General features: G+C 32.3%; 2 protein-coding genes across 2 annotated transcripts in view; one reads left to right on the forward strand and one right to left on the reverse strand.

Annotated features, from left to right (window-relative positions):
• LOC136275518 (uncharacterized) overlaps window positions 1-25,292 on the reverse strand; it is a 195,388-nt gene that overhangs the window by 59,993 nt on the left and 110,103 nt on the right. The gene's annotated exons all lie outside the window — the stretch shown is intronic.
• Window positions 22,527-25,292, forward strand: part of LOC136273308 (uncharacterized) — a 67,327-nt gene continuing 64,561 nt past the window's right edge. Inside the window, exon 1 of the mRNA XM_066077733.1 lies at window positions 22,527-22,857. The gene's annotated coding sequence lies outside the window, so the exon portion shown is untranslated. The remainder of the gene's footprint in view (window positions 22,858-25,292) is intronic.

The following is a 25,292-nucleotide window of genomic DNA, read 5'->3' on the forward strand; positions in this document are numbered from 1 at the left end:
TAAAACAAATTAAAACCTTTAGAATCCATCACTCAGTTTTTAGTTTGAGATACGCCTTGAAGTACAAAAACATGTATCAGTTGATATGCTTTGGTTTAACAATCAACATAAGTACAGCTTAAACATTTATGTATAATTTTTAATTTATACAAATAAATAGAAACTGTTAATGTGAATCAAACGCAACAATTAATAAATCTGTTAAAGGGGAGAGTAAAGAAATAATATAGTTGTTCCTTTGTGCGATACTACAAGTGTTATTAAAGATCCACAGACGACGGAAAATTTGAATTTGATACATTGTATAGATAAAGTAGATCTTAGCAATTAAAAAGCATGCATGATTCCATTAAAACAGCACAGTATAGTTGTCACAGCAATTATACAAAATACAGTTCATAAGGTTTGGATTATTAAATTTAGAAAAATCATCTCATCCTCTAACAATGCATCTTAATTTTTCAAAATTGTATGAAAAAAACCCACATTTTTTCTCACACAGCACGTTTTGGTGCATGTTAAGACTATCAATGAAGCTACATTTCTAAGATATACAAATGTACATGTATATAATAATCCTGAGGGATTAAAGATGGATTAAAGATGAATTAAAATTCTCTTCTTTGATTAATTCAAAAATGTTTTTATTCGAAATAGAAATAAATGTGTTAATGACTTATTTTTACGTATCTAAATTTATTTAAAATTAGTTAAATAATTTGTTTACGTTTAGTGCAATGAAAAATTTCATACAGTCTTTTTATTTTAAAATGGTTTTCTTTCGTAAATCTTATTGAGACTAGTTTTCTCTCCTAAAGTTTACCTACACATCTTATGTAACTCATAGAATGCCATTTTAAACCAAAGACTTTTTGACACGCTGTTATGTGGTAAATAAATATAAACATTAGAAAGGTTGAAAATTAAAACGTGTACGGATACGCGTATGTTTGTTATAACTATATGTACATGTACATATTTATCAGTTGAGATGTCATAGCTTGTAGGATATAAACATGTAAATTTCGACGCAGTTTTGTGATATTATCCAGAGATTGGTTTGTCCAGTGGGAGACAGCATTGTGGGATTGTTCTGTCTTTCACTGTGTATTACTACGCCGCTGTAAAATGTAAATAGTCATCGCATCCTGTAAGAAAATTATAACTAATGGACTAAGCAAACCTATTAGTCATTATTTTGCTTAATTGACCTCATTTAATCATATTTCCATTGACATTACTGCCGTGTGCTCTCTTATTCACTTGTACTTTTGTAGCGCTGTATGATCTGATAAAGAATGTGTGGGTCGACAATGGATCATTTAAACATTAAAAATTGCGTAACGTCGTTTCAAAATCAAATAGGGCGACCGACAAAGGGTTGCGTCCAGTCATTTTTCTAATCATACCCACATCTCAACATAAACACAAAGGACACACTAAATAGCATTTCCACGAATTATAAAATCGTTCAAGTCTCAAGGCGATCTTGTTATATAAAAACAGTCTTTGTTAAACTAAAATACCGTGCTCTTTGTTTAAAATCCCACGAAAAGGAATCAAAAAATACCAATTATCAGTTTAAATGTCAGGTTTTCCAAACGTTAAGGATTTCATGGCTCGTCATCAAAAAAAGACAATGTCGTGAATACATTTTGCTATTCAAAACAGAAGAAGGCTACACAATTGTAATAAATAGCCCTTATAATAGAAAAATCAAAACAAAAGTCCGGTAGATAAAAATTGGCCTCTTTTTACGTTGCATGTTCTCAATATCCAGATTGTCGAGCTCTGTATATACAAAATGTATGCCCAAGTGACATGCATAATACTAGCTTCGGAAGCAAATTGAAATTGGGGGGCTAGACTGATCGTCAGAAATATTGAGAAGAACAAATCTTATTCCCAAAATCATGAAAATCCTAATCCAGGAAAGGCAAATGGGGGGGGGGGGGGCTGGATGAACCCTCTCTTCTGCTATGTGCCTAATGGTTAAGTCTAACTTTGCAAAAAAGGGGGGGGGGGTGCTAAGTCCCCCATAGACCCCCCCCCCCCCCGGTTCCGACGCCAATGCATAAGGTTACCCTATTGCATATATGAATTAACCGTACAAATGTTAGATAAGTTGATATTTCAGATTTGGTTAGTAGAACCTATTATATTCAGCACAACCAACTCAATATGCATGTCAGATAATGGACATAGATTGTAAATATTTCAAAAAGGTGTAGGAAAAATTAAACACATACTTCTGACCTAGCATCCTTTGACTTCCTATGCTATCATCGTTGACCACTAAATCAATTCTTTCACAATACAAGTTTAAAGGGTTCAACACTCTTTTATTGTTTGTTCTTAATCAGTAAGTATAAATTATATGCATATTAGATTATTATTATAGAATAGAAATAAATCACATTGGATAAATCACTCTTATTCAGTTAACCGAATGTTTACTGAAATTTATGTGGCATTCAGGCACCTTTCAGTTACCTTGCAGTCACCTTTTAGTTGACAGAATGGCAGAGATTTATACTGTACATATTGTCTTTTTTATTGTTATAGAGGACACACAATACATTTTCTGCCTTTTACCTTACATTTTTTAAAACTTAAAATAACTTTAAAAAACTATATTTAACAAAGGTCTCTAAGAATAATGGCTTTCATTTTTTTTAGCGAAATAGCCATAACGTTTCATGTCAGCAAAGACTTCATACAATGTCCTCTCCATATGCAAACATTTAATCGTGTTTATTTTATTTTCAGATAAGCTTTACAATATATCTAAAACGATATATCGCCTGCTAGAGTTGATGTATAAAACGTATTTATAATTGCATGAGCAGGATGTATATGCTTTTACGATCTGGTTTCGTATAATGTAGGTTAAATAAGATATAATTCGTTAGCATTGCTTCTCATTGTTTCATAATTGCACGGACGACCTTCTTATTGATCAATACGATATTGATTCTAGTCGATTTATCATAATCTAATCAACGTCCTTGTACAAGCACAAAGGATAAACCAGAACAACATTTCCACGAATTCTATAATCGTCCATGTCTCAAAGTGACCTTGAGATTTAAAATCCGTCTTTGTTAAACCTACAAAAAAAATATTGATACACCATCATTCTGAGTTTAACTCTGCTGTAGGGTGTCAAAATTCATTGAAATAACCAGGTCATTATATTGTTCAGGATTCCCTGTCGTTACATGAAAAAGGCTTACATTGACGATGCCGTCAATACATATTGTCATCAGAAACACAAGTTTACTTCAAGAACGCTGTAAGGCGTCAAAATATATCAATTTTCATTTAAATAACCAGCTTGTTTAACTGCTCAGGATTCCCTGTCTTGACATTAAAAAAGTCTTATGTTTCGGATGTCCTCAATACAACTTGTCTTCTGAAACACATGTGAACTTCAAGATTATTAAAGTATAAAAAGGTTCAGGATTCCCTGTCTTGTTGGTGAAATTTGCATAAATGGATAAATGAAAATTCTTGTTATTCTTATATTGGATATAACGTTAACGTGTTCGGGGATAGTCTTTAAAAACAATAAAAAATACAACATAAACCCAGTAACAATAGTTTTCCGTATTTCAAAAGATTGTTTTTGTCAGTACCCGGTCAGTTAAAACTTGTATATAGTTTTGCGATCATAATTATTATTTTAATAGGTAAATTGCTAAAAAGTTCAAAATATGTTGTAAGGTGTACAAATGTATTCTACTCATCAAAATTTTAAAACAAATTAAAACCTTTAGAATCCATCACTCAGTTTTTAGTTTGAGATACGCCTTGAAGTACAAAAACATGTATCAGTTGATATGCTTTGGTTTAACAATCAACATAAGTACAGCTTAAACATTTATGTATAATTTTTAATTTATACAAATAAATAGAAACTGTTAATGTGAATCAAACGCAACAATTAATAAATCTGTTAAAGGGGAGAGTAAAGAAATAATATAGTTGTTCCTTTGTGCGATACTACAAGTGTTATTAAAGATCCACAGACGACGGAAAATTTGAATTTGATACATTGTATAGATAAAGTAGATCTTAGCAATTAAAAAGCATGCATGATTCCATTAAAACAGCACAGTATAGTTGTCACAGCAATTATACAAAATACAGTTCATAAGGTTTGGATTATTTAATTTAGAAAAATCATCTCATCCTCTAACAATGCATCTTAATTTTTCAAAATTGTATGAAAAAAACCCACATTTTTTCTCACACAGCACGTTTTGGTGCATGTTAAGACTATCAATGAAGCTACATTTCTAAGATATACAAATGTACATGTATATAATAATCCTGAGGGATTAAAGATGGATTAAAGATGAATTAAAATTCTCTTCTTTGATTAATTCAAAAATGTTTTTATTCGAAATAGAAATAAATGTGTTAATGACTTATTTTTACGTATCTAAATTTAATTAAAATTAGTTAATTAATTTGTTTACGTTACGTGCAATGAAAAATTTCATACAGTCTTTTTATTTTAAAATGGTTTTCTTTCGTAAATCTTATTGAGACTAGTTTTTTCTCCTAAAGTTTACCTACACATCTTATGTAACTCATAGAATGCCATTTTAAACCAAAGACTTTTTGACACGCTGTTATGTGGTAAATAAATATAAACATTAGAAAGGTTGAAAATTAAAACGTGTACGGATACGCGTATGTTTGTTATAACTATATGTACATGTACATATTTATCAGTTGAGATGTCATAGCTTGTAGGATATAAACATGTAAATTTCGACGCAGTTTTGTGATATTATCCAGAGATTGGTTTGTCCAGTGGGAGACAGCATTGTGGGATTGTTCTGTCTTTCACTGTGTATTACTACGCCGCTGTAAAATGTAAATAGTCATCGCATCCTGTAAGAAAATTATAACTAATGGACTAAGCAAACCTATTAGTCATTATTTTGCTTAATTGACCTCATTTAATCATATTTCCATTGACATTACTGCCGTGTGCTCTCTTATTCACTTGTACTTTTGTAGCGCTGTATGATCTGATAAAGAATGTGTGGGTCGACAATGGATCATTTAAACATTAAAAATTGCGTAACGTCGTTTCAAAATCGAATAGGGCGACCGACAAAGGGTTGCGTCCAGTCATTTTTCTAATCATACCCACATCTCAACATAAACACAAAGGACACACTAAATAGCATTTCCACGAATTATAAAATCGTTCAAGTCTCAAGGCGATCTTGTTATATAAAAACAGTCTTTGTTAAACTAAAATACCGTGCTCTTTGTTTAAAATCCCACGAAAAGGAATCAAAAAATACCAATTATCAGTTTAAATGTCAGGTTTTCCAAACGTTAAGGATTTCATGGCTCGTCATCAAAATAAGACAATGTCGTGAATACATTTTGCTATTCAAAACAGAAGAAGGCTACACAATTGTAATAAATAGCCCTTATAATAGAAAAATCAAAACAAAAGTCCGGTAGATAAAAATTGGCCTCTTTTTACGTTGCATGTTCTCAATATCCAGATTGTCGAGCTCTGTATATACAAAATGCATGCCCAAGTGACATGCATAATACTGGCTTCGGAAGCAAATTGAAATTGGGGGGCTAGACTGATCGTCAGAAATATTGAGAAGAACAAATCTAATTCCCAAAATCATGAAAATCCTAATCCAGGAAAGGCAAATGGGGGGGGGGGCGGGGCTGGATGAGCCCTCTCTTCTGCTATGTGCCTAATGGTTAAGTCTAACTTTGCAAAAAAGGGGGGGTGCTAAGTCCCCCATAGACCCCCCCCCCCCCCCCGCGGTTCTGACGCCAATGCATAAGGTTACCCTACTGCATATATGAATTAACCGTACAAATGTTAGATAAGTTGATATTTTAGATTTGGTTAGTAGAACATGCATGTCAGATAATGGACATAGATTGTAAATATTTCAAAAAGGTGTAGGAAAAATTAAACCCATACTTCTGACCTAGCATCCTTTGACTTCCTATGCTATCATCGTTGACCACTAAATCAATTCTTTCACAATACAAGTTTAAAGGGTTCAACACTCTTTTATTGTTTGTTCTTAATCAGTAAGTATAAATTATATGCATATTAGATTAATATTATAGAATAGATATAAATCACATTTGATAAATCACTCTTATTCAGTTAACCGAATGTTTACTGAAATTTATGTTGCATTCAGGCACCTTTCAGTTACCTTGCAGTCACCTTTTAGTTGACAGAATGGCAGAGATTTATACTGTACATATTGTCTTTTTTATTGTTATAGAAGACACACAGTACATTTTCTGCCTTTTACCTTACATTTTTTAAAACTAAAAATAACTTTAAAAAAACTATATTTAACAAAGGTCTCTAAGAATAATGGCTTTCATTTTTTTCAGCGAAATAGCCATAACGTTTCATGTCAGCAAAGACTTCATACAATGTCCTCTCCATATGCAAACATTTAATCGTGTTTATTTTATTTTCAGATAAGCTTTACAATATATCTAAAACGATATATCGCCTGCTAGAGTTGATGTATAAAACGTATTTATAATTGCATGAGCAGGATGTATATGCTTTTACAATTTGGTTTCGTATAATGTAGGTTAAATAAGATATAATTCGTTAGCATTGCTTCTCATTGTTTCATAATTGCACGGACGACCTTCTTATTGATCAATACGACATTGATTCTAGTCGATTTATCATAATCTAATCAACGCGTTTGTACAAGCACAAAGGATAAACCAGAACAACATTTCCACGAATTCTATAATCGTCCATGTCTCAAAGTGACCTTGAGATTTAAAATCCGTCTTTGTTAAACCTACAAAAAAAAATCTTGATACACCATCATTCTGAGTTTAACTCCGCTGAAGGATGTCAAAATTCATTGAAATAACCAGGTCATTATATTGTTCAGGATTCCCTGTCGTTACATAAAAAAGTCTTACATTGACGATGTCGTCAATACATCTTGTCATCAGAAACACATGTAAACTTCAAGAACTTGGTTAAATGGTTAAAATATTATAAAAAGTTCAGGGCTTACTATGTCGTCAGTAAATTGAAATAAATGGTTCAATAAATTATCGGTTTTTTTTGTTATCTTCCATAGAACATTATTTTCGAAAATACATTTTATAAACAATAAAACCCATAACAAAAACAAAGTAGTCAGATCTTTTTGGGTATTTTAAGACTAAAACTATTCGGTATGTGGTCAGATAAACACATGTAAATAGTTTTATTATTCATCTTTATTTGTCTTATTGTTAAAATGTTTAATAATTCAAATTTTGCTTTAAATTGAACGAAATTATTCCTGTCAAGAAACTTAATTTTAACAAATTTAAAACCTTCTCAACGCATTACTTTTATTTACCGTTTCTTTGGTTTGAGATCCGGCATTGAATGCAAAAAAACTGTATCATTTGACCTGCCATGGGTTATCAATCAACATAAATTTCATGTTTCATGTTTACTTTATCAAAATCAATTGAAACTGTTGCCGTGAATCAAACACATTTATTAGTGACATGCCGAAGACAGTAAGCAAATCATTTAAAGGTGCACGAACAAGGTATATAATTAATCCATTGTTCCCTATCAAATTGTGTTATCAAAGATCGACTGGTGAGAAATTTGAATTTGATACTTTATTCAAATCAAACAAATACATTTTAAGCAATGGAAAATAGCATGTGTACTCTTTAAACCTATAAGTATGGAGATTAACACGATTAAAATATCACGGAACAAATACAAAATGCATCTGATGTGGTTCGGATAATTAAGGTTGGGAAAATAATCTCATTCTTCAAGAACGCATCTCGACAAAAATGTATGAAAAACCCGATTTGTTCCCTACATCCAGATTATAGTAATGATAAAAGTGTTTTGCTGAATGCTCATGTTGTAATTATGCTTTTACTATGTTAATCTCATTTAAAAGAAAGGCTTATATAAGGAAAACATTTGATTTTAAACCTACAATATTTCAGGTTTCTATTTATTACATGATAGTCTATGGCTAAAACTACCAAACATAAAATGTTGACGAAACTCTGTGGTTAGTCCGTTGGCCATCGCGCTCTTTACTTTTTAAAATATCGAAACTGAGACACCGTCTGAATGCATGTTTGACATAAATCGGATTTGTCGGTTCTCCTTCTGTTTTAAAGTTATCGTAACAAAGCTTTTAGTAACCAAATAAATTGACAAGTCTGTGTAACTGAAGATTTTATCTTCCTTAATGAAATGGGCCAGGAATTTCCGTTCTGATTCATAACTACTGAACTTTGTCGCCAGATACGTATGCATGGTTTAGACAGAAAACTAGTCTGGATACGTTATCTATAGAAATTCATCGTTATATCTGATCTAACAATGTCTTTTTATTGTGGGAAATGTACGTAAATGAATCTAATCTCAGTGGTTGAGTTATGCATTCACAAACCACCGCATCAAGCATACATGTATATTGCGGTAGTTTTTTTTAACTTGAATAAGAAAGAAACAAACATAAACAGTTTTGTTTCAATATGCAAAGCCTGTTTCCTTCTTCATTATTGGCAAGGGTTATTTGGGTTGTATGTAGCTACTTCTGACTCCAATGCCCTGTTCCAAGAGACTTATTATTACTGTCTTATTTCGTGTTTCAACATACTGTATCAAATGCTGCGTTCTTTATCTTGACATGTAAAACCTGAAACATAAAAGATTGACATTCGTTTTGCTGAAAATAAGGTGGCAAATTAAGCACATTGGCATGGATAGGTTTACTATAATTTGAAAATATAAATCGTCCTTTTATTTATGGGTTTGGTTCTTATGAAAGATTACTGGGTTTGTACATCTTTTCATAATATAAATCCCATTTGTTGTTTGTTGCGCCAAGTTGCTTGATGAAAAGAGATAACACTATTTACAAAATGTTAAACCGTTTCAATTTATTATGAAAATCTTTCTGTGAAAGACGCAACTTTCATCGGTTTACTTGCACTGAAACACCAAAATGAAGACTCGCAAAAGATGGTTATATACATGTACATGTTTGTCAGGACAACCCTTGTTAGATGGTATTTTGTTTTCAGGAGTGTATCAGTTGGTAGTTAAACATAATAATGCATTGTTCAATAGTTACCACTATTCTCTAGGACTAGTACTGTACTAAGTAAAGAAGTAAATATATCGTTGGAAGTTAGTAACTTTTATGTAATGGTAATTCAATTTATATATGTTAATTACATAAAGGATTTCTGTTTTTAGTTCTTTTATTTAGATGAGTTGAAAATAAAACTTATTTTGGCTTACTCGAGTCAAAGCTTTTTTGATCAACGTACGCTTATCCTACTTTTCAGAATAAACACACCATACAAACATACTATTTTAGATTTGACCAAAGAACTTTCGTAGTTCATAAAAAAAATAACGGTAATCGAATAAGTTTTCTTCGAAAGAGAAATGGATATTAAATAAAGGATATCATAATAGCTTTTGTTAAGACTTTTTGCGTAAAAGGATCAAAATAATGTTACATCTACGTAAGCTTCCAGGTACTTGGCTAATTATATATAAAAACACTGACAGGGTTTTTAATAGGTCACACATAGGGTTTGTTTTATTACAAAACGGAACGTGGAAACCATTATTCTTTAACAATAAATGGACCAGAACTGTTTACATTATTGCAGAAGCATATTGTTAATGTATTCATTTTTCGTGTGTGTTTTCGATTTAACTTTATAGTTACAGCAAGATAATACACAAGGAATAAAACAGTTCCGTGAACATGGAAACAATGAAATGTGCAATTAACATATTAGACATAATACATATTTTTATTCTTTAAGTTTATACATACTCATAGAGACGTCAGATTTATGTTGGAAGGAGATACATTTTTGCATAGAAAAACATTGAATTAAAACCATTCTATAAACAGTTATATTAATTTTAATATAAATTATATAATGCAAGTTAATGTAGTTATGTTTCATACAAAATGATTAAGGAGAAATTTTAAATTCTGGAATTTGTTTGGGACATATTTAATTAGTTTTACGTTAACAAGTTCAACACATTATTTTCCTAAGTAAACAGGGGCGTTTATTTAAAACTTGTTACAAGATGCATTGATCCATATATTGATAAAAACCCCGTTCAAGCTTATTATTGTACTGAGAAGAATGGCTCTATGTAAGGATCTAGAAAACCAATAAATGCTTTTAAAAGAAGTGAAGAATTATTATTTAGAATTTTTTTAAATATAGAATATATGATACTTTACATGCTAGTATCCCAAAAGGAACTCAAGAACAGAGAAAAAAAGGGTTTTGTTTCTGCATTGGGTATCATTTTTGTATATATTCATGCCAAATAACTGACAATGCCTGTAAACTAGATAGTAGTATTTGTTACATATAATGTTCGATAATGAAAGAGTTAAATACAGCTTCCTGGGTCATATTAATATTAGTTGTGCAGGTGAGCAATATGGTCTGTGAGCCTCTTGCTCTAACTAGGCGAGGTTTAATGGATCACTAAACGTGATTTTCCAAATAGAAAAAAATCACATGATCATCTGTTTTTCTTTTATAGCATGACCCAACTATTTTGTGACATTTAAATTTTCGGAAACGCTCGACTATGATGCACCTTTTGTTTGAGAGAATGATTCCGATGCAAATCCAGGTATTTAGAAGTTATATTTATGATACTAGATAATGCCCCGCAAAAGCGCGGGGATTCACTTTTAAAACATTTTGAAATATGATACAATGCTTCGTGAAAATGGCTTTTATTCATTGTTTTTGCAGCGGACTGGAAAAACTGAAGCTTTTTTTTCATTTTATTTCAAACCAGGGAGTGGTTGTATAGTGCGTCGTTACTCTTTTCTAAATTGTGTTCCTTAGGTCTTTAGGCCAACTTTAACTTTAACTATGATCACTGTTCAAAAAAATGTCTGATATAGGACTCTAACATTACCCGGCACAATTCCTTGTTTTATGCATACATCATGCTACGTTTGAATTTTAAAGAGATCAATATCATTTTTAAAAGTAAAATGGACTCAACTTTTACAGCAAATTAAAGAAAATTAAATTATAAGGAATGCACTCAATATACATGTATACCCAAGTTTTCCTCGTATAACCTGCGTTGAAGCAAGTTACGCTTTCTTATAATCAGCTTCGCGGATTATAAAGCGTAAATTACCCAGATGATACTCGTATAACTTGGGTAGACAGTGAGTTTATTTCTTATCATTTTATTGCAAGCAAATGTTTTGATGTGTTTTCCTACTGACTTGGATGCGCCAAAGCGTGTTATCCCCCGTACTCACATTTTTTCTCGTTAAGGCTTTATATCGAAAATGAAAGTATGTTTTTAATTTACCTCTCACTAATTACTTTTTAGGTAAAATTCAATTAAAGCTTATGGACATCAACTTACCTGTGATGAAATATTAAGGTGTAGGTAAGTACACTGTTACATACATTCCGTAGTTTATTTGAGAAATTTCTTAATTTATAAGAAGATAAGATATGTAAATATATGTCCACGTATTCTATAAGTTGTGAGTTAATATTATTAGCCGTTACACAATGAGGTTAAAACAATAAAAGTCTAAGATTAAATCCAAACAATGACCCGCATGGAATGAATTTTATTGATCATAGATCTAATGCAATAGATCTAAGTTTATCAAAATGCACCCTTACGATTTGATAAATAAAACTTTGATAAAATATGACTGTCTGTCAATCTGTCGGTCTGTATCCGTTTACATTTTTGACTTTTTCTAGAACCACTGGGCCAATTTCAACAAAACTTGACCAAAAAAAACCACACAGTATAAGTGAAGGTGAAAATGTGTTAGTAGTTTTTGTTAAAATCTTCTCAAAACCTAATTGGCAAAAGTTGCTACTGTAACGGTCTTAAGGTAATTGAAAATTGAAAATAGGAAAACAAATCTTATATGCAAGCTTCTTGAACTTTTCTGACTTTAAATTGTTTAAACTTTGGCTCCTGTATTTTTGTTAGTGCACACAATGCACACGAGGTGACAGTGCCGTCTTTAACTGCTTATCTTTTATTTATTGAAGGTATCTTCTTTTTGCTAAAAGTCTATCAATTTATCACCACACAACAGTTGCTAACATGCGGCCTGAATACTTCTCAGATGAACACCATTATCATTAGAGCAGATATTTTTTTGCTCTAGAGTCCCTTTTACCTCCGTATTCTAAGTCCTTTTTTATTTGTTTCGATTTGTTTTATTTTTGTTTTCCTTTTTATTGGCTGTTTTGGCTGCCCACTGTATCTTTTCTTTTAACCAGCCACATAGACCACTCTTAAAACTATTATTAGAGGCTATATATCACAACATATCTTCTCCAGTTTAGAACTGGGTCACCCAAACTCGCAATCTTGAAATGCATGTTGGTACAAGTTAATCACTTCATATGAATTTTATTAAATAATGTTTTTTTTTTAAATTATACGACTGATACATGCATCTTGCAGTTGTAAGGTATTTTAGTAGAGATATATAGAAGACACACATAGAAAAGAAGACATCTCTATGTACATAAATATACAAATACCAATCTGTTAACTAAGTGTACACATTCATATAAGAGAGTATAGATAGTCAGATAACAACAAATAACATAGAAAAATGTTATTGATCGTTTACATATTGATCAAAATAAGCACAGATGACATATAATCATTACAAGACTGACCTATGGCCTCCATAAGTATATGACGGTTTTAGGATGGAGTAGGTCAGTTTATGGAATACATTTTTAAAGGTGTTTTTGGGATAATATATTTTGAAGCAATGTTTAGATTGTCAAATTGTAAATTACTATCGGAAAACGGACCTTTTTTTTAATTATCGAAAAAGTTATTTGAAGCAGGCAATTCTTTAAAATTGTTATACAAACATTATATTTGATGCATATTTGTGAAGTCAAATCACGTGACGTGCTTATCCAAACACTGTGATAGATTTGTATAGATCGCATCTGCGCAAATGATTAGTGACATTATATACACTATATTTTAATGAAACATCTTTCGACAAGTCATGATTTTGCAGTTTTTGCTGGAAGTTTATATAACTATTCCTTAAAGTTGAAATACTGTCAAAACATTTTGCCCCATCTTCAAAATTAGGCTCATTTTGGCCTAAAAAGCACGATGTATACAAAATTGTTTCCTTCAGCATGGTGGCACATTGGTATTAACCTTTTTCCCAATTTTTTCTCAAAATATACAAAAATGATATTGGTCTTTCCCTTGTGCCAAACTGGTTTTTACATGTAGTAATATATTCATTTTGTTAAATTACACGTATCAGGGAGAGTCCCCAAACTATTTGTTCATAAAAAATAATTCACTGAAAGCTGCTTTTTTTTTTGGATACCCAATATTGATAATATTGGATTAAGCATAACTATATGGTCTCATTAATGATCAAATTAATTCAACTATAAGGTTACGATACATTCCCTGAAAACTATCTAAATGAATGCAGATCGTAATTTCAAGGCAAATTATGCCATCAGATTGAATGAAGTGACTTTCTATTTCTTTTTTACATTGCTGTAAAAAGTATTCCTTAATCTATAAGCCCCCCCCCCCTTTAAAAAAACAAAAAAAAGAAAAAGAAAAAGAAAAAAAAAAGACTTTTTCTATGTTAATTGTTATTGCAAAAATGTCATATAGAGACAATGATGAATGATGCAGGATATGGGTGATTCATGCTATGATTGCCCCAACAGTCGCACCGTAATTTGTTTTTTATAACATTAATGTACCACACTACACCAACTCAACGCATTCCACCCTTACAAATTACACACAGAAAACAATAAAAAAATTCAAATCATTGAAAGAAATTATTACTGGTACACTCTATTTCTCTAGCTCTCCATTACCAAATTAATGTGTATACGATCATTTTCCGAAACACAATAAAAGTAATTGGATTAGTGTGGTATACCTAATAAATCAAAAGTACCCAATAAGTGTTCCAATGGCATAAAATGAACCCAATAAACATTCTCTCATGAACACAGACAGACGGAAGGGCGTCCGGACAGACGGACGACGGACAATATGTGATCAGAATAGCTCACTTGCGCTTTCAGCTCAGGTGAGCTAAAAACATAGATTACTGGTACACTTTTTTTCTAGCCAAATAAGTGTGCATACGATCATTTTCCGTACACGAAATGTACTCTTTATTCCAGTAACGTGGTCACAAAAACTTCCAGCTAACATATTTGGGTGTAGACACCGAAGCTGTGTGTTAACTGTGCTACAACATATTCCACAACCTAATTGTTTTTTACACGTAGCACGATTGTCTTCAAAAATTTAAATGAGGTAAGTTACATGTTTTTATTTTAATGAATATGAACTATAAGTTCGCATTTGATTACTGTAAAATTATTATACTTGGCGTGTAAGTTTTTGAAGAAGTTGACATAGATTTGAATAAGCGTATTCCTGAATGTGACTACTCTTATAATATATATACATGGCATTTGGCGGTGTACTTAATTCATCGGAAGCTGCTTTAACGGGTTTAAAAACAGCAGATACATGTAGAAAACCCACTTTTTTAAAGACTATTTCCTTGTTGAAGAATGCCGATCAAAAACAAATGAAATATAATTCTCTTCGTTGATTGTTTTATTTCTTATTTATATGTTTTGATGGAAACGATGCAATAGTTTGTATTATGTGTTTTAACGTTAAAATAGTCCGCTCAGAAGAACGAATTCCTCAACTATTGATTTCATTTGCTTTGTAAAATATTTAGTCAATGGTACACCTATTTGTGCTTGATTTTGTTATAGAAAAATTCAAAGATACAGATTGTTTTCTTTGCATTGTCTAAGTTGTTTATTTGTTGTCATTTGTTTATTTGGTTTGTCAATCAAAAAGTCTATATGATGAAGTTTACGTTTCTTGTCTTTTGCTCAAAATTATCAAGGATGTGAAACATAGGGGTCAGGGAATGTAAAGGGTGTTCAAAGTTTATAGTTGATTCCAAACCCTAGAACGAGACAGCGTTCTTGTGAAGTACACATTTAATTACTGCATTAAACGTTTTGAAGACACTCCTGCCATTTGTAGAAGTTTGTGTAAGCACATGTCTGGAATAACGAGTATATTTTGTATGTGGGAAATAATCGTATACACCCAAATATGGTGATGAAGAGCTAGAAAAAAAAGTATACCACTGCGATCATCATTATTATTTTTATAGTTAAATTGCTAAAGAGTTCAAAAAATGTTATAAGGTGTACACATTTATTCTACTCATCAAAATTTTAAAACAAATTGAAACCTTAAGAATCCATCACTCAGATTAACTTGTTACTTTTATCGTTTGAGATACGCCTTGAAGTACAAAAGCATGTATCAGTTGATATGCCTTGGTTTAAAAATCAACATAAGTACAGCTTAAACAATTATGTATCATTTTTACTTTATACAAATAAATTGAAACTGTTAATGAGAATCAAACGCGGCATCTTTCAGACAATTAGTAAATCTGTTAAAGAGGAGAGTAAAGAAGGAATAAGGTTGTTCCTTTTTGCGATACTACAAGTGTAATCAAAGATCCACAGACGACGGAAAATTTGAATTTGATACATTGTATAGATAAAGTAGATCTTAGCAATTAAAACGCATGCATGATTCCATTAAAACAGCACAGTAAAGTTGTCACAGCAATAATACAAAATACAGTTCATAAGGTTTGGATTATTTAATTTAGGAAAATCATCTCATCCTCTAACAATGCATCTTAATTTTTCAAAATTGTATGAAAAAAACCCACATTTTTTCTCACACAGCACGTTTTGGTGCATGTTAAGACTATCAATGAAGCTACATTTCTAAGATATACAAATGTACATGTATATAATAATCCTGAGGGATTAAAGATGGATTAAAGATGGATTAAAGATGAATTAAAGATGAATTAAAATTTTCTTCTTTGATTAATTCAAAAATGTTTTTATTCGAAATAGAAATGAATGTGTTTATGACTTACTTTTACGTATCTAAATTAAAATAAAATTAGTTAATTAATTTGTTTACGTTTAGTGCAATGAAAAATTTCATACAGTCTTTTTATTTTAATATGGTGTTCTTTCGTAAATCTTATTTAGACTAGTTTTCTCTCCTAAAGTTTACCTACACATCTTATGTAACCCATAGACTGCCATTTTAAACCAACGACTTTTTGACACGCTGTTATGTGGTAAATAAATATAAACATTAGAAAGGTTGAAATTTAAAACGTGTACGCGTAGGCGTACGTTTGTTATAACTATATGTACATGTACATATTTATCAGTTGAGATATAATAACTTGTAGGATATAAACATGTAAATTTCGACGCAGTTTTGTGATATTATCCAGAGATTGGTTTGCCCAGTGTGTGACAGCATTGTGGGATTGTTCTGTCTTTCACTGTGTATTACAACGCCGCTGTAAAATGTAAATAATCATCGCGTCCTGTAAGAAAATTATAACTAATGGACTAAGCAAACGTATTAGTCATTCTTTTGCTTAATTGACCTCATTTAATCATATTTCCATTGACAATACTGCCGTGTGATCTCTTCTTCACTTGTACTTTTGTAGCGCGCGGCGGGATAAACCGAAAGAAAACTTTTCGAAACAGAAAGTTGTCAGACAACGCTTTATATGTAAAATAATGCAATGAAAACTAGAGACGAGCTCGTTGCAAGCAACGATTAGGTTTTCCGTCGTAGCTGCGTCATACTTGTGACGTATTACAAAAAACTGATAGCTGACCATAGTACAATATTAGATGTGTAAACACTGAGAAACAAAGTATTATATTTCTGTGACCGAGTAGATTTTACGGTGATAGAGAATTCGTCTGGATCTGCATCAGTCGTGTGCAGTACGAACCGGGTGAGGGAATGTTGGCGTAAAGTGTATAAGGTAACAGGTTGGGGCGCGCTGTGGGCCGTAAGCTAAAACGAAGGGTAGGTTTGCCGTATTCCCGAAGGTCCACCAGTATACAGTTCCAGAGAAATAAACAGGCAATTAATGCAGGATTCCACATTATTGGACGAGACTCAACGATGGCAACATTATAACAATTTAACAGACAGACATGTTAAAAACAAGTCGGATATGGCCAGAAGTGGCCTCCGGACTCAAGACTCTCGGAGAGTCGGACGTGGCCGGGGCTGGCCGCCGTATTCCAGACTGCGCATTGACAATTGTACATAACTAATCATAAGAATCTTATCGCAAATCTTACATGAAAGTATTCGCTACGACCGATGTAGCATTGCGTTGAGTGATGACACTTTCTAATCGGTGTGTATTTCAATTGTGATTTGAAATAAAGATTCTGATTGGTGCATTTATATAGACCCGCCCATTTATCAAATGGATGTTGAGAACATGATGCTAACACGTGGAAAGATATGTCGGAAAACATCTCATAAAGTTGTACTAGCAAGTTAAAAATTTACGTACAGAGTTATTTAATAACAAACGGGGAGATGTTCACGTACATGTGTAAAATATTAATGAAAAGAAAAAGAAAAAGTTCCCTAAAAGCAGGGATCGGCACATATAGATTATCAGTCACAGAATAAGATTGTACTTCGCTTATCGAATAATGTCATTCAGTTCATTGTGAAAAAAAATCGCCAGAAACTGTTTAGTGAACAAATAAATTTTACGTTACCGTTAATAATGTACCATATACTGTATATATTGAAAATCGCATGAGTTTAACTGTTTTTCCTCATAAAAAACTTGTTGCAAAATGTAGATCCACGGGAAAATTCGGGTTGACACGCCGTGAAATCCATTAGACGTTTTACAGCATATGTCTTCACTGTTTTATTAACAATAAATATGTATTGAAATCTTTCAAACATCGTCAACAGCTCCGCGAAATGAAGAAGTGTGGTTTGTTTATATACATTGAAAACTATAAAATGGCGACTCGATCTGCACGTGAATTATACAATCCGAGGTCGATTAGCGTGTCAGTGTCAACATCAGAAGTAAATATTGTGTGATTAATATCGAAGAACATATAATAAAATGAATGTTTATACAGACTAAGTGAGTTACAAAATAACGTTGATCACAGATCAGTCCAAAATTGAACACGTTTACATGCCGTAAAATTCAATTTTTTGGTATGTTTGAAAACACATGCACACTTGTAGTTCTAAGTGTGTCATATTAATCAGTCAAAGTTCAACAAAATGCAATATAGACTATGTAATATTTATAGTCAGTATCTGTTGTGAATTCTTTGGAATAAGCTACAACAAAATAAATAAAGCCTCATCTTAAATTGATGCGTTTAACAGCTAAAAGGATTTGAATTTTTCGATGAAGTATGTATTATATTTAAAAATGAATTGGGGATTGAACCTGTCTTAACAGCGTGTTTTTGACAATTAATTGTTTACACAAAAAAAGAAGATGCGATTATTGTGAGAACTCTTAGTCAATTATTGCAGAAACGACACAAATACCCCGTCAGCAGGTATGGGTGGGCGGGTACTAAAACGACCAATGAAAATGCTTGTTTATATAACTGGAACTCGCAACCCCGATAGTGTCGTCACTCAACGCATCAGTTTATCACTCGCAGCGAATACACCCGTGTAAGATTTGCGATGAGTATAAATTGCAATTGACAGGTAATGATATAAGTAAGCTGAGTGAAAGGTTCACATATATAAAATAATTAAATAAACTCAATGAGTCTTTGATGTCCAAGAAATGAAAATCTGATAATTGCACAATGTTGTTTTAAGAGATTAACAGTCCTTGAGACATGACACTCTGTCTCATTGAAATCACATATAAAGTCTGAAAAGTGTCAATCACTAAACAAAATAAGTAACTATGTAAGAAATTAACTGTGAGAAAAAAATACGAAACAGATGTTGAATTTTACAAGTAAGGTAAAAAAAAATTGTAATTGAACAGTGCATTTTGCACGATGATACTACATGTTTATAAGCAAATACAGAGCTTAACACGTTGTCTCTAGTTTGATTCGCCGCATTTTATTCAGAGTGGGAATATGGTTATGCCCGGTATGAAGGTAAAAAGACCATTGGCAAACGTTTTACACGCATTTTTATCGAACGCAAGCGCCAATGAATGAAAGTATATATGCGGAGATTCTGGAAATTTTACAAGGGGTTTTGAAGAATAATTTTGTATTTCGAGGAGGGGGAACATGCGCGGATCAGAAAAATTTTTCGGGGTGGGGGTTGAAAAGTCAGACGGTTATTTGAGTTTGCCAAGGGATGTCCGAGGCATATTTGGTAGGTTTATAATGTACACGTAATTGAAAAAAATTTCGCTGGGGGGGGGGGGGGTGGGGGGGGGGGTCTGGAACCCTTCCCCTTCTAGATCCGCGCACGGAGAAGACCGATGCCGGTAATTTTACTGTAATTTTAACCATTTTTATTTAATTATTCATGTTCATAATTATCAGAAAACCAATATTACCTTTCAAAGCAGTTAACACTTAAGATACGAACCATTTAGTCTCGGTGAGTATTGCGTCCGCGTACGAAAATAATGGCAATTTTCAAGAAATTCGGATGGACGATCTGTGTCCTAGGTCGTAGGGGGGGGGGGGGGGGCAACTCCATGATAATTCAATTTTTTAATGTAAATTTTATAAAAATAGTTGCTTCGAGAAAAAGTGCGGAGAGCACATTTTTTGTCATATAACATGTGAAACTGATTTCATTCCACCCACAAGCTTGAAATAATGAAATAATTTTAATGAAAACAATATAAATAGACGTCATAAATCCCATATCAAACGACATATTACCACTTGATTCTGCGCGTCTTTTTAATGAATTTATAAACAGCAGCAAATTCTAAAATGTATTTTTAAAGGTAATGTTAGCTCCAAGTCTGTAGACCTTGTATGAAAAATTTCGGATGGTAGTCAATTTTTCCGGGATACAGACCGAGCGGTACATATATGCAGCTAAGGTAACTAAGAATGATTCCAATAAAATGCTTTGTTGAGTAATGCAAGCTTTTAAGAAAGCAATACTTATATTTGTTTAAAATATAACACCCAAATACTTCGTCTTACATTTGCTATTTGTAGAACAAGCAGAACCAGTATCAGTCTGACCGGCCTCACCATATATATTGTTGGAATTTTATTGTCCTAGCATTGCATTGCTCTGCGTGTACACAATTTCTTTTAAAAATTAAACACTTAAAGTGTTCATCTATATGGCTACACATAACGTACACACGTGATTCAAAATAACCCAGACGGAAAATGGTAAAGAATTCAGTCATTGAGTCTACGTTTTATAGAACTTGTAAGAAAACACATTACGGGTCTGAATGTTTGTTGATATGTCAATCTATCAATATACAGTTTGTTAATTATTTTCGATTACTAAGGCTACAGCGTATTTGATGAACATTGAACAACATTTTTTCCATGCCACTTTTTTCCATGAAAATAGCGAATACAAGTATAACGCATTTATAAAAATTTATTTAATTACCTCTTTAGAATTGTGTATGGAATAAATAATTTATAAGTTGCTGCTGAAGGTTGTTTGGTATTTTCGTTTGTAGATGTTTTGCAAGTAAAAAACCTGAAACGCGGGGCAAGTCATAATTAATATCCCTAATAACCGTAACTTAAAACTAGCGGCTTTGGATTCAAATATTATCGTATACGAATATTAAGTTCACTTTTTAAAATCATCTCCACGATGATAATTATATTATATCCATCGCAAATCAGTATTTATTTATTTTTTTTTTTGCTTTAAAAGAATTGTTCTATCGGGAGCAATCCCGCGTTCGTTTAAATTGCCAGCGTACATTTGTCATGTCAGTAATACAAATTGTGCTTTATATGACGGCCGTGTATACGTACATGTATTGTAGAAAAGTTGAGTTTAATTACCATGCATTGGAACCATTTTATTAACACATCTCCCAGTACTGAAACAATTCAAAATGGCTCTGTTACAGTAACACAGTGGGGCGTTAATCGTGTACGTCCAGCTCTACAAGCACATGCACTGTCGTCTAGGCGACGGCCTGAATACAGCTAGCGACTCTCCTATCGATCGGTTACCTGAGTCTCGTAATGCATCTAAATATAGACAGGGGCACATTTATGAAACAAACAACAAAAATAAGGTCAAAGAGGTTTATCTATATGAAATGAAAATGTACATATGTATAAAAACATTTGGGAATTTTATGTGGAATTATTTTTGCGCGCTACATGTATCAGTTAGTGCATTACAAGAAGCCCTTTCATAACCTCATAAACATGCGCACCCCCACAAAAAATGGACCGAACTGACAACAATTGTTTCTGCAAATACTGACTATAAATTACGAAAACATTAAATTGAATACCATAGAAGGATTCAAAATTAATTTCTTAACAACTTTGCTTCAATAATGCATTAGAAATGTTTATTCCTTTTTTAGTTATTGACAAGAAACTTTGGACGCCTCTAACTCCCTAATTATAAGGGCCAGCCCCTTTTTCCGTATACCGAATGAAAGGTCTGGGTAAGACCAAGAATTTTTAAAATACATGTTATAACAAATTTTTATCAGGTAGAAAACTAACAAGGAAAATACGCGAATTTTTTTGATTTTTTTCTTACCTTTGTTTCAACATCTATACCACCCCTTTTATTTGCATTTAAATAATTAATAAAATATATCTCGCACAAATTCAATGTATTAGCTTCCAAACCAGCCCATCTTTGAGACTCTGTCAGTCATCGTTAAAGCTAAACCCCCTGGACAAAAGAAGTCGTTAAATTTTACTAAAAGGGGAATAACTCAAAACCGGATAGGGATTTTCCTCAACAAAAATATGCAACGACAACATCACGCGGCATGTTATCAGTCCTGAAAATTTCAAAACAATCGGTGAACAAACAAACGAGATATTAAGGATCAAAGTTGGCGTCTAGAAGAAAAAAAAAATAATAAGAAATTTGAAAATTTTTCAGAATAATAGTAAGGTTTTCCGCTGAGAGCGGAAAACCTTATTAATCATTCTTAACGCACTCGTGTGGGATAGTGAAATTCCACCTCGAAGCCAAGATTCACGGTCATGGACTCGACAGAGCCTCGTTCTAGACCGTGAATCTCGTTCCCTCGGTTGAATTCACTATCCCAGACCTGTTTAATGAATTATTCTTTTATTTCATGATTAACCCCAAATAATGGTGCATTTTTTATCCATTTGAATTCAAATGAAATTTAAAACTCAATAAAATGAATCACAAGAATATATATATGAACTCATCAATTAGATTACATTTTAGTAAAAGCTACAATTAAATTTGGATTATGCGTAGACGATACTCGGTAAGTTTTGAGAACGCGTAAAAACCATAACGTCACAAACATTGATGATGTAACCCGAAGAATTTTAATGAATCCCCTAGTACACGTACACCTACCCGTACTCGTTAATAATCTCAACCTCTCTATTTTCCTTTTTCAGGTTCTTTACAAATAAAATTTTTGGTGCATTAGCTTGACATTGTGAAATTCCACGTAAACAAACTAATTCATGTTTGGGCTTGAAGTTAATCCTGTCTTTGTTACATGTCTTTTTTTTGCAGAATAGCGAGTAATTGTAACACCTTCTTAACTATCAGTTTCAGGCATCAATGAAATTTGCCGAAATTGGGCGTTAACCTTTTAAAAATGTTACCTAATTAGTCAATTTCAAGTCCATAGAGTGACTGCGTTGGTAAGTTATATATACGAGATGACTTTTCAACGGTTTCTTGAAATAAAGTCTTTTGATTAACTTTAACGGATTTTGATTTTGATTCTTCATGTAAACTCATGATTATTTTGATGTACTTTCTATATGTAATTGTTTTCGTGGTTTTTTTTAAAAGATTATTTTGACTTTTTTAATCATTATTTACTAGTAAAGAACTAGATTATCACAACAATTCTAAAAATCATCAAATATAAGAATATGTTTAACAAATATTAATTCTTTTTAAGGAGAGTGTGTTATCTACACTCTAAATATTTACAAAATACATTCTGACCTATCAACCGTTGAAGTACTGGAATAACATCTTTACCCTATTGGTTAAATGTTTCAAAGGAAGGGACTTTGAGCTATCTGAACTCCTTTTTAGGCCCTTTATTCTTAATTGATAATATCAATTATATAAATGTTAGTTTTATATTACTCAAGAAAGCACAGGAAGATCATATGCCATTTGGTTAACTGAATGTTAACTGGGAGTTTTAAAAAAAAACTCCTTATGTGCAAAGACACATGTATGTCATTCAGTCATTTTTTTTTTACCTTTTAGTCTATTTCCAGTTGACTTTTACTATTTTCTTTTTTATTTTTGGAAAAAAACACCAAAATTCTTAATTAAATACATATGGATAAACGTATTTACACATACCCCTATAGATCCCTTATCTAAACGATCATCCCATTTTCTATGAACTCTTGTAATTTGCAACTTATTTTGTTTAAATGGTGTACCAAAATTCTTCTAATTCTTGAGATATCTGAAAAAGAACTATTTAGGAATTTCATGCTTTAATGATCTGATAAAGAATATGTGGGTCGGCAATGGATCATTTAATCATAAATTAAATCATTAAAAATTGCGTAACGTCGTTTCAAAATCGAATAGGGCGACCTACCCGACGTCTGCGTCCAGTCATTTTTCTAATCATATCTACATCTCAACATAAACACAAAGGACACACTAAATAGCATTTCCACGAAATATGAAATCGTTCTAGTCTCAAGGCGATCTTGTTATATAAAGACAGTCTTTATTAAACTAAAATAGAATTCTTGACACACCGTGCTCTTTGTTTAAAATTCCACGAAAGGGTGTCAAAACATACCAATTATCAGTTTAAATGTCAGGTTTTCCAAACGTTGAGGATTTCATGGCTCGTCATCAAAATAAGACAATGTCGTGAATACATTTTCCTATTCAAAACAGAAGAAGGCTACACAATTGTAAGAAATAGCCCTTATAAAAGAAATATCAAAACAAAAGTCAGGTAGATAAAAATTGGCCTCTTTTTACGTTGCATGTTCTCAATATCCAGATTGTCGAGCTCTTTATATACAAAATGCATGCCCATGTGACATGCATAACACTAGCTTCGGAAGCAAATTGAAAGTGGGGGGCTAGACTGAGCGTCAGAAATATTAAGAAGAAAAAATCTAATACCCAAAATCATGAAAATCCGGGGGGGGGGGGGGGGCGGGGGGCGGCAAAGGGGGGGGGCTGAATGAACCCTCTTTTCTGCTATGTGCCTAATGGTTAAGTCTAACTTTGCAAAAAAAGTGGGGGGGGGGGGCTAGGTCCCCCATACACACCCCCACCCCCCGGTTCCGACGCCTATGCATAAGGTTACCCTATTGCATATATGAATAAGCCGTACAAATGTTAGATAAATTCAAATTTGAAATTTGGTTAGTAGAAATTATTATGTACAGCACAACCAACTCAATATGCATGTCAAATAATGGACATAGATTGTAAATATTTCAAAAAGGTGTAGGAAAAATTAAACACATACTTCTGACCTAGCAACCTTTGAATTACTATGCTGTTATCTTTGACCACTTAATAAATTCTTCCACAATACAAGAGGTCAACACTTTTATTGTTTGTTCTTAATCAGTAAGTATAAATGATATGCATATTAGATTAATATTATAGAATAAGAATAAATCACATTGGACGAATCACTGTTATTCAGTTAACCGAATGTTTAATGAAATTTATATGGCATTCAGGCACCTTTCAGTTACCTTGCAGTCACTTTTCAGTTGACAAAATGGCAGAGATTTATACTGTATATATTGTCCTTTTTATTGTTATAGAGGACGCACAGTAGATTTTTTGCCTTTTACCTTACATTTTTTAAAACAAAAAATAACTTTAAAAAAACTATATTTAATAAAGGTCTCTAAGAATAATGGTTTTAATTTTTTTAGCGAAATGGCCATAACGTTTCATGTCAGCAAAGACTTCATACAATGTCCTCTCCATATGCAAACATTTAATCGTGTGATTTTTATTTTCAGATAAGCTTTACAACATATTTAAAACGATTTATCGCCTCGAAGCGTTGATGTGTAAAACGTATTCATAATTGCATAAGCAGGATGTATATGCTTTT

The sequence above is a fragment of the Magallana gigas genome, chromosome 1, assembly GCF_963853765.1.
Source record: "Magallana gigas chromosome 1, xbMagGiga1.1, whole genome shotgun sequence".
Lineage (NCBI taxonomy): Eukaryota > Metazoa > Mollusca > Bivalvia > Ostreida > Ostreidae > Magallana > Magallana gigas.